The sequence below is a fragment of the Canis lupus genome, chromosome 32 (assembly GCF_003254725.2).
Source record: "Canis lupus dingo isolate Sandy chromosome 32, ASM325472v2, whole genome shotgun sequence".
NCBI classification, from domain to species: domain Eukaryota; kingdom Metazoa; phylum Chordata; class Mammalia; order Carnivora; family Canidae; genus Canis; species Canis lupus.
The window spans coordinates 35,635,164-35,652,750 of NC_064274.1; the positions used below are offsets into that span (position 1 = coordinate 35,635,164).

The 17,587-nt window shown below is 34.9% G+C and overlaps 1 pseudogene; it reads left to right on the forward strand.

Moving 5' to 3' along the window:
- Nucleotides 1-11,566: 11,566 nt before the first annotated feature.
- On the forward strand, nucleotides 11,567-12,690 carry LOC112671740 (protein MEMO1-like; annotated as a pseudogene).
- The last annotated feature ends 4,897 nt before the right edge of the window (nucleotides 12,691-17,587 follow it).

A 17,587-nucleotide genomic window follows, 5' to 3' on the forward strand; every position in this document is an offset into this window, starting at 1 on the left:
ATGTATTTGAGTAGCTGAGACAGAAAAATGTTTTTCGTTTCAGTTTTAGAAGCTGAAGTTTGAGAGTTTTGTGTAATAGAATCTGGGTGATGATAAATTCAAAGGTGTTTAGAGTCCAGAAAAGTTGAAGGCAATATACTAGTAATGAAGAAGAGGTCTAGAGAGAGAGAGAGAGAGAGAGAGTGAGACTATGAAACCAAAATCAATTAAAATAAATTTAAATTCTTTCAAATTATGAAAAACATAAATGACTATTTCTAGTTATATGACTTGAGTGTATAAAACTTCCCCACAAATCAAATAATTATCATTATCATCATGCTTTCCAAAAAGAGACAAATCTTTTGTGAAACCATGTTCCTATAGTTGTAATCTCTTTCCAATCATTTATAAGTAACCACGCTAAACATCTTAACTTGTAGTTAATTTTAATGGCCACATAAATCATCTGAACTACAACAGTAAAGCCTATTTTAATGTCTCTAAGATGTTTAAGTTTAATTTTGTAATATAGGCAGTTTTATATTCAATAAATAGCATTGTTTAGTTGTTCATACTTGGCCAGTGTAGTAGGACCTATGTGTAAATAACTAAAGAAATATTTTTTAATCTAAAATTGAAAACCACTAATATAAATAATTGGAAAAGTATCTCAAATCAAAAATACTTCAGCATAATTCCATTAGGCAATAGTATTAATTAGGTTTAAGGTGTCACATCTGTATTTGCTTTTCCCATAGGAAATTATAATGCTTATTGCACCAGCTGAGTAGAAAAGTCATTGAAAACACTATTTCTTGCCTTGAGTTAAAGAAAACTTACATTATCATTCAACAGTTTAAAAAAGTCCCCTACTCATCTTCAAATTTAAAGCACATTTTGAGATATAATCTAGTTTGTATTTATTATAGGATTTTTGTCATGTTTTATCATACAAAATTTCCTTTATTTGATTTGTACAATATGTCACAAAATTTTCAGATTTCCAATTTTCTATACTGTATTATACTCTTTCCAAAATATCATTTTAAAATGCATGAGACAAATTTTTAAAATATATGCATTTCCATTTTAATGTGACATTTAGATACATAGGATTTGATTTATTTAAATTTTTCATCTTGGTGTTTTAATTTGGTTTTGTGTGTTTATGTTAAAACAATTGCTGTCAGCAATAATTGATTTGAATGACAGTATGGTTCCTTGAGAGCCCTGGTTATCAGATCCTGATTACATCAAATGAATGTCTTACATACTCAGGAGTGCCACAAGGGGAGTTATGGATTTAAACAGGTGTAATAAGATTGACTGCTAGAATTTTTTCTCATTCTCAGTTATCTTCTATTGTATTTTACTCAATCATTGAAAGTAATAGGCATGGAACATTTGCCCTGTGTTCCACTTTTTAAATCTCACCTTTCTAGCAAAATGAGTTGGCAAACAAGTGCAGAAATAGGTAACTGTGGGTCTAATTTGGGGAGAGTAGCTCTCCAGTCATAAATTATAATTTTACAAGCACTATGAGGAGAATATAACATTGTGAATATTAAACTGGAGTGATTTCAAATAGGAAGTCTTAAAAACTTCCTAATATTGGGATCCCTGGGTGGCTCAGCGGTTTAGCACCTGACTTTGGCCCAGGGCGGGATCCTTGGAGACCCGGGATCGAGTCCCGCGTCGGGCACCTGGTGCATAGAGCCTGCTTCTTCCTCTGCATATGTCTCTGCCTCTTTCTCTCTCTCTCTCTCTCTCTCTCTGTGACTATCATAAATTAAAAAAAATACTTCCTAATGTTTCTGTGAATTTTTGAAGATTTTGTATCTTTAAATTCTCCTCAGACTCTGGGTATCTGCTTCCATTTGTTTAGTCACTGCCTTGATTCTTATTAATCCAGGTATCAAAGCTCCTTGTTCAATCTACCCCCAAACCACCCATACATATTTTTATATTGAGTGCGACAACATTTACTAAAATCCAGGGAAGCAAGACAGCAAAAAACGGAACAATGGATATCGTTGGAAACATGCCTAATAGAATTTGTTTCTACCATAGAACATCTCTCATTGACCATTTGTGTACATTTCCTCTTGTTTTGCTCCTTCCTTCTCTATTTTTCTTTCTTTTTCACCTTCAACAGAAGCATAAAATATATTTTCCCTCATCGGTCTTGATTGTCAGTTTAGCTGTTCTTCTCTATTCTGTTGACTGTTACATTTATTAATTTATTTATTTGAGAGATAGTGAGAGAAAGAGAGCAAACATAAGCAGCAGGGGTAGAGAGAGAGGGCAGGAGAGTCTTAAGCAGACTACCTGCTGAGTGTGTGGCCTGAAGTGGGGCTCAGTCTCAGAACCCTGAGATCATGACCTGAGCTGAAACCAAGGGTCAGACACTTAACTGACTGTACCACTCAGCATCTCCTTTATTAACTTATTTTTTTTAATATTTATTTTAGTGAGGGCAGAGGGAGAGGGAGAGAGAGAATCTCAATCAGACTCCCCAGTGAGTGAGGCTGAATTCCACCACCCTGAGAATGAGACCTGAGCTGAAATCAAGACTCAGATACTTAACTGAGCCACTCAGGTACCCCTGTTACATCTATTTAAATCTTCATAGTTTTCCTCCTGTATTAGTTTCCGATTGCTGTCATAACAAATTATTATAACCTATTGGCTTAAAACGGTATAAATTTATTCTCTCACAATTTGAAGACTAGAAATCCCAAATCAAGGTGTTTGCAGGACCATGTTTCCTCTGAAGCCTTTAAGGGATATTTCTTCCTTGTCTCTTGTAGCTTCTGGTAGTTTCAGAGATTCATTGACTTGTAGCTGCATAACTCCAATACTTTCTTCTATCTTCACATGACCTTCTCTTTTTCCTGTGTTTTGTGTCTTCTCTCTTTTATCTCTTATAAAAGCACTCATTATTATGTTGAGGGCCATAAAATCACTTGATTGAGGGTACTTGAGTAATCCAGGGTGGCCTTAAGATTTTTAACTTAATTAGACTTTCAAAGATTCTTTTTTTCCAAATAAAGTCCTACTCACAGTTTCAAAGGATTAGGAAATAGACCTATCTTGTGAAGACTATTATTCAACCCACTATGCTGCCTATCCAAAATGCATATTCAAGGGACTGCTTGGGAGATTTTTTCTTCCTTAATAAGTATCTATGTCAGCTAAAGATTCATGTCATACAGACTTTTCACTCCTTTACCATAATTCAGGTGGGTGAAGTCAGGGAAATGTGGACTTCTTTAAGACCAGTCTGTGGTTAGGGCAAATGTGTGAAAATAGAAGCAACCATGGGAGATTTTACAAGGATTTGATTGTTATGCAATTATTGCATAAAAATTGTTTGCAATTCTGAATTTCATAATCACTTTAAATTTTAATACTGAATACTGCTTGGGACTCCTGGGTGGCTCAATGGTTGAGCATCTGCCTTCAGCCCAGGGCGTGATCCTGGGGTCTCAGGATCGAGTTCCACGTTGGGCTCCCTGCATAGGGCCTGCTTGTCTCTCTGCTTGTGTCTCTGCCTCTCTCTCTCTGTGTCTCTCATGAATAAGTAAATAATTTTTTTAAAAAAATCCATTAAAAAATACTGAATACTGCTCAATTGTATATTAGTTTTTTTTTTTAATCACTTATGTGCTTCTAAAATATCTGATTCAGTTTTTGCTTTGCTCTTTCATTGTAGTAAGGGAATTCAAAATAACCTACCTGCTAATGTACAGAAGTTAGGTTAATATTGAGAAGCTCTGCAACAAATGGGGGATCCCAATAATCTACTCAAGTGATCCCCCCCTTTTTTTTGCTCGCTCTCCTCCTGGTAGGCAGAGAAGGGATGTTATGACAATAGGGCAGCAAGTCTGTGATCCCAGCTGAAGGTTATTTAGCTGTGGCTAAGGAATTCACAATGTTTAGATAAATAAATATTGTCAACAATGAGGATCTTGCTATTGGATATACTGGTTTGAGTGAATAAAAACCGATAAAATTTAATTAGATCAGCTGTTCAAAAAGTGCATTCATCTTGCCTATTATCTCAGAGAGACCTGCCAGTGTGTACCTGACAGCTGCTCTAGCTCCACTTTGCAGGAGATGGGAATGTAGTGCTAGGCACAGGAGTGGTTGAGGCACCAAAATGGTAGGACAAATGTGGTGCATACATGGGGAGAATAAAGTGTGTCCTTGGCCCCAGACAATTACTGGGAAGCATCTATCTCTTCACTTGGCTAGTAGTTATATGAGTGTATTCAGTTTGTCACAATTCATCAAGTGGTATACTTACTTGTGAACTTATCTTTATGAATATTAGTAAAATGTTAAAAAGAAATTCAAGTGTTTTCAAGTAAATGTTATTCTTTTGCTTAGGGCTTTTATTGTCTTCTGAATAGAATTCTTTGTAAGTTTCATGACAAACCATTTTGATATTTTTAAAATCAAAGCCAACTTCCCTGTCAATGACATAGAATCATTTATCACTTTTCTTGTAGAATTACTGTCTTTTAAAAAGTTAAGATATCAACCTAGTAGCAATAATATCTACTTACATTCAGATAATAGTTTCTAGTACCATTATTCAATGAAAGGAACCAGGGCTCTTTGGAAAATTACTGATCATAGGATGGGGAAAGAAATATACAAGATGAGCCTGAAGAATCTTTTAGTACCAGAAAATAAAGAGGTACACACACACACACACACCATGAGGAGGATATATCAAAGGAACATGGAAGCCAACTGTAAGAGCTCCCCATGGCCAAAACTGGAACAAAATAAATAAAGTAATATCATAATGCAAAGATAAAATAAGAGTACTTGGGTGACTCAGTTGGTTAAGCATCTGCCTTCTGCTCAGGTCATGATCTCAAGGTCCTGGGATCAAGCCCTGCATCAGGGTCCGCATCCAGACTCCTCAGAGGGGAGTCTGTTTGTCCTTCTGTTCCTCCCCCTGCTCCTGCTCTTGCACTCTCTCTCTCAAATAAATAAATAAAATATCTTAAAAAACAAAGAATAAAATAGATATCTATGAATCCATGCAAATATAAATCAATTATTGAATGAATAAATAAGGAAGAAGAGACCCATATTCTGAACAGAAGAATTCTCAATAATGTATGTAATCTCCGTGTCCTCAAGGAAGTGGGACATAATCCCACACCCTTCTTCCAAAGAGTACATCATGGAGAGAGAGTTAAAAACAGTAAATTTACAGTGGAGAAACCTGGCAAACATTATCTCAGCTGGGTGATGAAGGTTTATATCATTACTGACAAACTGATAGGAAGTGGTAAGATGACACTTTATCTCTATGATCTTCCTCCCTCAAACCTACAAGCCCAGTCTAATCATGAGGATAATGCCAGAAAAATCCAGAGACCTTCTCAAAATACCCTTAGGGTTAGGTCATGATCTCAAAACAAGCAAAGTCTGAATAATTGTCATAGTCCATAAGAACCTAAAGAATCATGACAAGTAAATGTAATGTGATAACTTGTTTGGTATTCTGGAACAGAAAGAAGGCATTGGGTAAATCTAGAGAAAACTGAATAAAAGATGTACGTTAGTTAATAATGTATCAATCAATACATTCACTGATAATGACACATACACCATATTAATGCAATATGATGGTAATAAGAGAAACAAAATGTGGAGTATATGGAAACTTTCTGTACTATTTTTGTATTTTTCTGCAAATTTAAAACTATTAGAAAATAATAATTTATTTTTAAAAGTTAAAATTTAAGATGTGTAGATAGACGAATAGTTATATGATAAGACAACTACAATAAATGACAAGGGTTGAACCTATATAGTAGGTATAAGGTTTTTCAGTATTCTGTTAACTTCACTGTCTATTTGAAACTTAAAAAATGAAAGGAAATAATTAGGATTAGGATAAGAGTCAAACTCAATAATTTATACCAAGTAAGTATTCTATAACCATTAAAATATTTTCACATTAGGAAATAGAGGCTCTTTCTAATGCTTTCCAAAACATTTTCCAAGGTTTTTGTTTGTTTGTTTGTTTGTTGTTGTTGTTGTTTTTAGATGACCTTTTATACATAGCCTAATGCCATGTACTCATTCCCAAGTATTTATTAAACATTTGATGAATTCATATCAACTTTAGGCCTTTTAGTTTCAGTTCTAGACTGTTATTTTTTAGTTGACAAATTCTGTCAAGTTTCCACACTTATACTAAACTTGTCTTATGAAATAAGTAACACTTCTAAACTAGAATATTTGATGAGTTCTATAAATCTAAACTTAAAGACTAAGTACTGAAGAGGATATTTTTCTTAGAAATCTTACAATTTGTTGCTACCATTTTCTGTGTTAAATAGGCATATGCATATGTATATTCAAACAGTTATCACAGTTTTAAATATTTTTGAAGTTCTATACAGAATTTAAACACGTAAAATGTGTGATGACAATTGAGAAATTTTCTTTTTATTTATTACTATGAAATCAGAAGCAAAATTGTTCCTTCTGGAATTTATAAATAAATATAAAAAAGCTGTACAAATTTAGACAATGTTGATAATCAAATGGTATGTTACTTTAATTTCACTTTCATGGGAGTGCAATTCTAAAATAGATGAAACATAGGGCCACCTGCGTGGTTCATTTGGTTGAGCATCTGTCTCTTGATTTTGGCTCAGGTCATGATCTCAGGGTCATGTGATCAGGCTCTGTGCTCAGTGGGGAGTCCACTTGAGATTCCCCCCCCCTTTTCCTCTGATTCATATTCTCTCTCTCTCTCTAAATAAATAAATATATAAGATCGGTGGAATGCAAAGAAGCAAGTTTATAACAAGTCTTAATAGTTTTTGAGAATTTCAGGTGAAGAGGAGAGATATAAAATAACTTCATGTTCAATGATTGAACACACTGGGATCCAACTGATTCCTCTAATTTGTTGGACAAAATAATTGTTGAAATAGCTTCACAAATTCTAAGTGTGGGATTAAAAAAGAAATTGCTATAATGAGGAGATATCTCTCTCTCTCTCTATCTATCTATCTATCTATCTATCTATCTATCTATCTATCTTCTATCTATCTATCACCAAAACGGAAATCAGAAGAGAAAATAGGCAAAACAGACTTCATGAATAACAACAACAAAAAAGTACATCAAAAGATACTATCAACACAGTAAAAAGGTAACCCACAAAAAGAGTAAAAAATATTTGTGAATCATGTATTTGATAAGGAAGGGATCAATTCTAGAATATATACAAAAAATCCTAAAATTCAACAACAACAAAAATTAAAGAAAATTAAAAATGGGCAAAGGCCTGGATAGACATTTCTCTAAAAAAATCATCAAATGGCCATAAGCACATGAAAATATTCTCATCACTAATCATTAGGGAAATGGAAATTAAAACTATGAAATGCCTCTTCACACACACTAAGATGACTACTATCAAAAAAGAAAACAAAACAAAACACAGAAAACAACAAATGTCAATGAGATATGGAGAAATTGAAACAAGTGCATGCTGGTGGAAATATAAAGTAGTATAGTGGATATAATTTTCATGATTTTTGTTTCTGGTGTCATATCCAAGAAATTACTATCAAATCCAATGCCATGAAGCCTCGTCCTGCTTTCTTCTAAGATTTTATTGTTTTAGATCTTACATTTAAGTCATAGATTCTTTTGAGTATGCAGTGTTAGGTAAGGGTCCAACTTCATCTTGTATAGCTAAAAAAAGAAAGACAAAAGTGTCCCTTAAAAAGTCACAATTTTTTTCAAAGGGCATCTAGATGGCTTAGTCAGTTAAGTGTCAGCCTTCAGCATAGGTCATGATTTCAGGGTCTGGGATTGAGTGCCACATTGAGCTCCCCACTTAGAGGAGACTTTGCTTCTCCCTCTTCCTCTGTTCCTCCTTCCCACTCATGCTCTCTCTTGGGCTCTGTCTCTCTCTCTCTCTCTCTCTCTCAAATTAATAAATAAATTAATTAACTCCTTAAAAAGATTTAAAAAGTCACAAAATTTTTCACATTGAGAGGGTAATTTTATATTTTTATTACTATATATTTAATGCTATCTTATGACATATAATAGATTAGTTCTAAATGAAAAATTAGCTGGTCTCATTTATAAGTATTTTGTTTAATAAGGTAACAACTGCAAGTCATGGCATTTATTTTTGGCTTATTTGAACTATATGCAACTTTAGATGTTCAATTAAAGCCTTTTTTAAAAATAAGGTTGACTTTCTTTTTAAGATTTTATTTATTCATGAGAGATACATATAGAGAGACAGAGACATAGGCAGAGGACATAGCTACTCAGGTGCCCCCAAACCTTTTTTTTTTTTTTTAAGATTTTATTTATTTAGTTGGGAGAGGGAGAGAATACAGAGGGAAAGTAAGAGAGAGAGACAAGCAGACTCTTCACTGAGTAGAGAGCCCTGAGATCCTGACCTGAGCCAAAGGCAGATGCTTAACTGACTGAGCCACCCAGGTACCCCTTCCAATTAAAACCCTTATGAAAATCAACAGTTTCCTCCACTCTATAATGTTGATTTTGTTTAACTTCAGTTTATTAGATACTTCATACGATACTCATGTTTAGTAGACTAAAATGACATAACTCAAAATTACTCTTTATTTGGGGCATCTGGATGGCTCAGTGGTTGAATACCTGCCTTTGGCTCAGGTTATGATGCCAGGGTCCTGGGATCAAGTCCTGCACCTGCCTGCTTCTCTCTCTGCCTATGTTTCTGCCTCTTTCTGTGTGTCTCTCATGAATAAATAAAATAAAATATTTTTAAAAATTACTCTTCTTGTTTATTTCTATAGGTTAATTAAAATAATAGAAAAACAAAGAAGTGAGTGAGACAAAATTTATTATTAGGTGATATTAACATTTTTTTTTTTTAAGAAGAACATTGATTTAGAAGTCAGGAGACTTGGAATAGTCATCTAGATTTTACAGAGTAAACTTTTGTGATTGTAGAAAAGCCACTGGACTTCCTGTGCTTCATATGCTTCAGTTAAATCATTTGCATAATTAGAGACTTGCATCAAGAAAATGCCTATAATTTTCTCTAAAATTCATTCTATTGATAAAGGCGTTTTTATTAAAAGAATATACTAGATGCTATCATTTATAATCTCAAAGAACTCTCTTCATCCATCATGCAAGTCACCTCCAGCTAGTGATTAGAGTCAAGGTTGTAAGTAGTATATAATTCACCATGTCTTAATATTCAAATAGCCAAAGGCTATTGCAGGTGCTAGGCATCAAAGTACTAAATATGGGTCAGCATAAAGTTGTGAATAAAATATATTTTCATTAGAACAAATTAGTAGAGGTTTTGTGAAACAAATAAAAATGTTTATGAGAATATGTATTAGGAAGGAATCCAATCTGTTTAGAAGAAAATAATCAGATTTTTTGCAAATGATTACTTTGGGAAAAATCTCTTCATTTACTCCATGACAACAGATATACTTTTAATATTTGAGCCAAAACAGTTAATTAAAGAAGGACAGTAGCATAGTTAAAGGTGTCCTAGCCATCATTATATTATTTTTAGGTTATGTATATATACACACATGCATTTATTTATTTTTTTATTTGTTTAAAGATTTTATTTATTCATGAGAGACACATAGAGAGAAAAGGAGAAACACAGGCAGAGGGAGAAGCAGACTCCTCACAGGGAGCCCGATATGGGACTCAATCCCAGGACTCCAGGATCACGGAAGCAGATGCTCAACCACTGAGGCACCCAGACATCCCTATACGCATGCATTTAAACATAAAGTAATTAGAAAAACAAGCTGTACAAATGTATTTTGATTCACACATTATGACTAAAAGGACATTTAGTTATTCCAGCTCTCTAGAATTTCATATATATATATATATATATATATATATATATATATAGCTACTCAGTATATATATATATACATATATGCCTGAGAAAGGCATTGCTTTGTACCAGTCTGGTCCAAACAGACCCCCCTTGGGTCTACAGGTAATTTTATAAAAGATATATTTTTAAAGATATATATTTATTCATGAGAGAGAGAGAGAGGCAGAGGGAGAAGCAGGCTCCAAGCAGGGAGCCTAATATGGGACTTGATCCTGGGACTCCGGGATCATGCCCTGGGTGAAAGGCAGACGCTCAACCCCGGAGCCACCCAGGAGTTTCAAGATGTTTTTGTTGTTGTTGTTGAATTGTATGCTTAACTTGAACATATCAGAGTCACATTTCATTTATATTGAGAAAAGGGAAGTGGAGTTACTTCTACAGAGCATGAACTAGGAGAAAGAACAAGTACTAGTTCTATTTTTTTGTCATACAGTTTTTACGTGTGAGTAGTTATGACTATAAATTTAAAAGGGGGTGGGGTGATTTGGTGATGGGCACTGAGGGGGCACTTGACAGGATGAGCACTGGGTGTTATACTATATGTTGGAAATTGAACTCCAGTAAAAATATGTTTTAAAAATTTATGAACACTACTTATCCTTCTTCTCTGAACATAAACTTAATAATTATGTTGGATCTCTGCTAAATACAAGGGGCTTTATTAAATTTTTAGTATCTTGGGGGAAGGTAGGGATGGATGGACTCATTCAACACTAGTATGAAAAACTTCCATTAAAAAAAATTATTGGGGGGATCCCTGGGTGGCGCAGCGGTTTGGCGCCTGCCTTTGGCCCAGGGCGCGATCCTGGAGACTCGGGATCGAGTCCCACGTCGGGCTCCCGGTGCATGGAGCCTGCTTCTCTCTCTTCCTGTGTCTCTGCCTCTCTCTGTTTGTGTCTTATGAATAAATAAATAAAATCTTTAAAAAAAAATAAAAATTAAAAATAAAAATAAATAAAATTACATTTAAAAAATCGTTAAAGGGGCAGCCCCGGTGGCGCAGCAGGTTTAGCACTGCCTGCAGCCCGGGGTGTGATCCTGGAGACCTGGGATCGAGTCCCACATCGGGTTCCCTGCATGGAGCCTGCTTCTCCCCCTGCCTGTGTCTCTGCCTCTCTCTCTCTCTCTCTCTGTGTCTCTATAAATAAATAAATAAAAATATAAAAAAATAAATAAAAAATAAAAAATCGTTAAGGTAGTCAGCCTGAGGGAAAGTTCTACATACATGGGAACCAAAAGGTGGAATAAAATATAAGCAAGTGAGATGGGAATGGCTCAAGGGAGAACCTGGGGAAAGCTGAAGTGTTTGATCTATGTAAAGATCTTAATAGGAATTTTAAGTTGATGAGGCCAAAAGATTGAATAAACTCTCTCTGGGAACCTCCTACCATTTACTTGGTCACTTCATTGCCTTATATTCATTTCAAGACAGCTTAGTAATTAAATAAAAGAAGAATGAGTACCTTGGAATCATAATTAATAATCACCTTTAATTTATTTATGAATAATATTATGTATCAGTTCAGTTGGCCATAGTGTCCAGGTCTGTGCTCAAACATTATTTTGGATTTCTGGATGATCCTTTGCCTGGGATTAATATTTAAATCTGGTGGGGGTGTGGGGGCACCTGGGGAACAGCAGTGAGTGGAAGCCATGGCCAAGGGCTTTCCTGGCTCCAACATAACTGCTGTGGGCCCCATTTTCTGGCGGTCCCAGGAGTTTGAGATAATTGTTGCTGCTGCCACCACCCACGTGGTCATCTCCTCCTCCTCTTGGACCAAGCTGGTCTCCATACTGCCACCTCCTCCTGGGCTGGGCTTGCAATGTTTTGTACCCTCTTCAAATTGCTCCTTGTGCTGGCACCTTCTCATTCATCTCGTACACTGTACATGGTGTAGAAACCAAGATGTTCAACCAAGTGATCTTCTGAGAAGCTAGACAGTCACTCTGGGAGCTGGGACACAGCCTCAGGACTACAGGGGAATGCACAGCTAGAAGGTTGGCTTTCACAAGTACAGTATACAAAAGACTTGCTAGGGCCATTATTGTTCCCCATGAAGGATATATGTACTGTGCATCTTGTGCTGCTCATGCTTATTACCAGGAGAACATTCTGCCTACAGGCCTTCTCATCATAGGCCTCTTTCTAAGTGTCCACTTTCCACTTTCCACTTTCCAGTGTGACTATATATATATATATATACATATATAAAACCTCTATATGACTATTATATTGATCAAAAGATTTATGGAGAATTATGGAAGATAGGAATGTTTGAATGAATATCTCTGCAGACAGATGAAGATGAACACAGCATTGAAATGCATTTGCCATATGTTATAAAGCCATGGAAAGCCATGAAGATGAGTTTACCATTATTCTTGTTTTGGTTGGAGCTCTGAGTGACTCAAAAGGACAGGAATTTGGAAAACTCTTCAGTAAATATCTAGCAGCTCCTCATAATATCTTTGTCATTTCTTCTGATTTCTACCAGAGATATTAGTTTCCCTTACAGTTACTATGATGAATCCCAGGAGGAGATTTATAGATCTTTTGAATATCTAGATAAAATGGGTATAAATATTATAGGACAGTTAGACCTTGTATCTTTTAGAGATTACTTGAAGAAATACCATAATGCTGTATGTGGAAGACATCCCATTGAGTGTTATTAAATGCTATCACAGAACTCCAAAAGAGTGCCCAGTCAAGCCAGTGTAAAAACTGGCAAGATGGTTCAGTGAGTTATGTAGCAAGGTTGCTCAAGGCCCAGTGAAGCTCTGAATCCTCAAGGATGCCACCTGCACTTATTCATTCTCTGCCCTTACCACGGTCCTGGTTTGAGGAGATTCTGAAACCTCAAACCAATAGAACTTTCTTCTCTTTTCTTTTTTTTTTTTTCAGATTTTATTTATTTATTTTAGAGACAGAGACAGAGACAGCATGATCAGGAGCAGAAGCAGAGGAAGAGGGATAAGCGAACTTCTTGCTGAGCACAAAGCCCAATGCAGGACTCAATCCCTCAACCCTGGAGATCCTGACCTGAGCTGGAATCAAGAATGGGATGTCTAGCCAACTAAGCCACTCAGGCATCCTTCTTCTCCTCTTTTCTAATAGATGTCTTTCCTTAATTTCAATTCATTAAAAATGCTTTATAGTGAAGAGAGGATGGCATCAAAATATTTTGATCAAAAAAGAAGGCAGGGGTGACTGGGTAGTTAAAAGTCAGTTAAGTGTGGACTCTTAATTTCCCTTCAAGTAATGATCTCAGGATCATGAGATCGATCAAGCCCCAGGTCAGGCCCTGTGCAGTACAGAGTCTGCTTGAAATTCTCTCTTTCCCTCCTCCTCTACCCCTTCCCCACTCTCCCTTTCTCTAAATAAATAAATAAATCTTTAAAAAGTGGCAATGTAAAGGTCCAGTCGTGGCAAACGGTTTTCTGAAAGTGACTTGTAAAGCGTTTATCGTATCGCAAATTTGCACTCTTTGTAGAGTTGTGCACATATATTTCACTTTCAGAATAGTTTTGCAAATTGTACACAAGCAAGAAGGGTGAAAGCTTTTTAATAAAGAAATTGCTTTTATAAATGATCTTTATTGGAGTAAAATAATTGACTTGTTATAGTCAATTATTATCTATGTTGTACAACAGATGCCTTCTATTCTTGTTACTAGTAAAGGGCTACACAACTCAAAAATAATTTTAAATCTGTGGACTTTGAGTAAACAGATTGCCTTCCATAATGTGGGTGCCCCTCATCCAATCAGGTAAAGTCTCACAAAGAACAAATAATTTACCTCCCCTGAACAAAACAGAATTCTGCTGACAGATGTCCTTCAGAATTTAACTACAACATAGGCTTTTCCCTGAATCTCCACCTTTATGGCCTTCAGAACCAAATTGCACATTTTGGTCTTACCATGCTCCATAATCATATGAGACAATTTGTGAAAATAAATCTTATTTATATTCACATCCTGTTCTGTTTCTCTGGAGGATGATGATAAATAAAGCATGTATTTATAAGTTAAGTTCATAAGGCAATTCATTATTTTATATATCAGTGTTCTTTCTAAATATTAGTAACTGTTGATGGACATTGGTATAAGGGTAATTTCTTAGCTTCTATTGAAAAACTCCAAGTACTTTTTCAAACGCATTGGTATATCACTTTTAAGACTTCCAAGTATTAAAAATATACAAATATACATTATATTCCTCATGTATTACAATATGGTCAGACAAAGGAGTTAAGCAATGAAAAAGTAAGCATTTTGGGACAAGGCAATCATAAACTTAGATTTTGATATTTAGAATTTGAGGTCACATTTCTGACTTCCAGGTCGGTGATCGGTCTACATTATTATACTGTATTGTACTATTTCTCTCAGTTTAATTTTACTAGTGAAGTTGGATATAAATTATTCTCTGTGGAAAAAAAAATCTGTGCTATTTAATCTTAGTGGCTATTTAAACTATTTTTAGAGAATTGCCTAAAGTTTCTAGATTTTCTCATATAGTTCCTTACAATGAAATGTACCTTTCAGAAATGTTCAATAATCTCTTTAATACTATACTATTTAGTGCATTAATGAGCACTTTAATCATGCAATTTTAATTCTTTTCATCTCTGGTAATGATCTTATTACCTATATCCATATTAATGAATTCTTCCTAGTAATGATCTACTTTATGGGCCATTTAAATTTAAGGATGTATAATATATTTTCAATATGTCTTTAATACAGAGCTTTTAAGTTTTTTCATAATAAATTAATTTATTCAGCTGTACTAGTTAACCTTTGAATTGGTTTCCAAAGGTTTTCTATAGGAATGACTACATAATAATCAGTTTGGGATGAAAATGCATATATTTCCTTGGAAGTACTAGTTTATTTATATAGTTACAGAGGAAATTCTTTTCTTCAAAGATGGCACAGAGTGATCAGACTCTCAATGTGGATTTATACTAGTAGAGTCCAACCAGTCACCTATTGAAAGGGAGTTACATTAGAACTATTGATATTCTTCCAACATTTCTATCATTAAATTTAATATTTTCTATTTTATTAAATTATATTTAAATCATAGATATGAAACAAGATAAATAATAAAGAGCAAAGGAAAATGTTGCTGTTTTAAGCATGAAATTATTACAGAATGTATGAGATTTTTAGATTACCAATTATTTGAATTGTATGAATATCTAGAACTTTGAACTTTATTTGTAATTGGTTTAACATTGGTAATGTAATCATTTATACACCTTATGACTAAATACTAAATAATATGTATCATTTTTACATCTCATGACTAAATAATATGTATCTTTCCCTCAATTCTGATTCAAATGTGCTGGGTTGAGTATAACACAAAGTTTAAGGAAATCAGTGACATTGTTACCACTTTTCGTCATAGTGTCTCTTTTGAACAGAGATACTAAAGTTTAAGTATAATCTCTTCTTCATAGAAAGTTAGACTTGTGGGCAGCCCTCCTGGCTCAGCGGTTTGGCGCCGCCTTGGGCCTGGGGTGTGATCCTGGAGACCTGGGATCAAGTCCCACGTCAGGCTCCCTGCATGGAGCCTGCTTCTCTCCCTCTCCCTTTGATTCTCTCCCTCTCCCTCTGCCTCTCTCTCTCTCTCTCTGCCATGAATAAATAAATAAAAAATCTTAAAAAAAAAAAAGTTAGACTTGTGCCACACTGTCAAATCCCAAGAAGTGAAAACTATTTTTTACCTAGAGTTCAGGCTGATTCTAATTCAATTTCTGTCAACAGAAGACATTTTGTGTACCTCACATAAAGGTTCTATTTTTTCCCATGATGAATCTATTTGACTCCCCACCTTTCTGTTGTTAAAGTCAGTTTAAACTTACCATTACTATAACCCAAGTTATAGTATACTATAACCAAGTCCTTAATTGACTTGATGCTTGTGCAGCTGATTTTAAATCTATTTAGAATAATAGTTTACTTGTGACAATTCATATTAACTTCTCTGACAACTCTGTGGCTTTTGTATAATGGTAAAAGGGCCCAATCGAAATAAATTTTCTCTCTGATCCAAGCCCTTGGGCTAATGTGATGTTCTAAAAGACACTTTTGTGATTTGTGTGGCAATTACAATTGTGAGTATCCTGACTCTTTTTTCTAATCAAATTCCATCATTAGAGATAGAAAGATAATATTAGATCAATACATATTTGTAGATTTACTTTAAAAAAAACACCAAATTCAAAGAAATCTAATAATAAATATTAACTGAATATTGATGAATAGTGGTGCTAATTATCTTATTTCATTTCCTTTATCTAAATGTTCTTCTGGTTAGGTCTTTTTCTTTTCTTTTTTCTCACTTGCTTACTAATCCATCCTGATCAAATTCTGATTGGCCCCCAAAATAATAAAGCTGAATCATGCCTTAATTACCTGTCAGAGATTCTTTTTTTTTTAAAGATTTATTTATTTATTTGAGAGAGAGTGACCAGGACCAGGAGAGGCCGAGGATGGGACCAAGAGAATCTCAAGCAGACTGTAAGATCAACTCAGAGCCCAATGTGGGGCTTCGTCTTCAGGACCCTGAGATTATGACCTGAGCCAAATGCTTAAATGACTGAATGACCCAGACACCTAGAGGTGTTACTGATTCTAACCCCAATTTGTAACTACTTTGCTATGACCCAGTGATGGCCACTAAAATCTTTAATCATTCATATAATGGTTAATTTTATGTGTCAGTTTGACTGAATCACTGGGTTGCCAGGTATCTGACTGGACATTACTTCTGGGTATGTTTGTGAGGGTGTTTGTATATGCATTTATCATTTGAACTAGTGAACTGAGTAGAGCAGATTGCTTTACCCACTGTGAGTAGTTATCATTGAATTCACTGAAAACCTGAATAACTCTGGTCAGAGTAAGAGAGAATTTTCTCTCTCAGCCTGATTGTGTAAGCTGGAAGTCAGTTCTCCCTTGCCTTTTGACTGGGACTCTCTGGGACAAATTTGGACATAAGGTCACCGTAATTGTAGGCTATTATAACAGCTTTTATATGGGGAAAAGAGGAGTCATTGCAGAGTTTTGAGCTGCGAGTTACATGATCTAACGAGCTTTTTTAAATAGCTGCCACACAATAAATATTATTTGAATAAATGATAGATTACTCTGGACGCTGAGTTGTTACTAAACTCTAAGGGCGGGGTGATGGTGGTGTAGATATGAAAGCAGTAGAGCAGTTAGGATGGTAAATCAGGTAAAAGACTCTGCTGGGACAATAGTTATAGCTATGGAAAAGGTGAAACATGGTTAAATTTTGGATTTTGAAGGTAGGACCTGAAATATTTCTTAAATAATTGGATAAGATACAAGAGAGAAGAGCCATAAATATGTCCAGGATCTTAGGTCTAAGGAGACCATTAAATGGTATTGTAGACCTAAAAGGTTTGTGAAACAAATATCAGAAGTTTCATTTGAAATTTTTATTAGCCAAGTGGAGGTGTTGAGTAGGGAGTTAGATAACTTCTGTCTCTGGTTAGATATATACTGAAATTAAAGATAATAATAACTTGGAGTTGATATGGAGTGGTTTATAAAAGCCATGAGACTAAATGAGATTACCATTCTGTAAGTAGAGAAGAAGATCACGTATCAAGAGCTTTCCATATTTTTTATT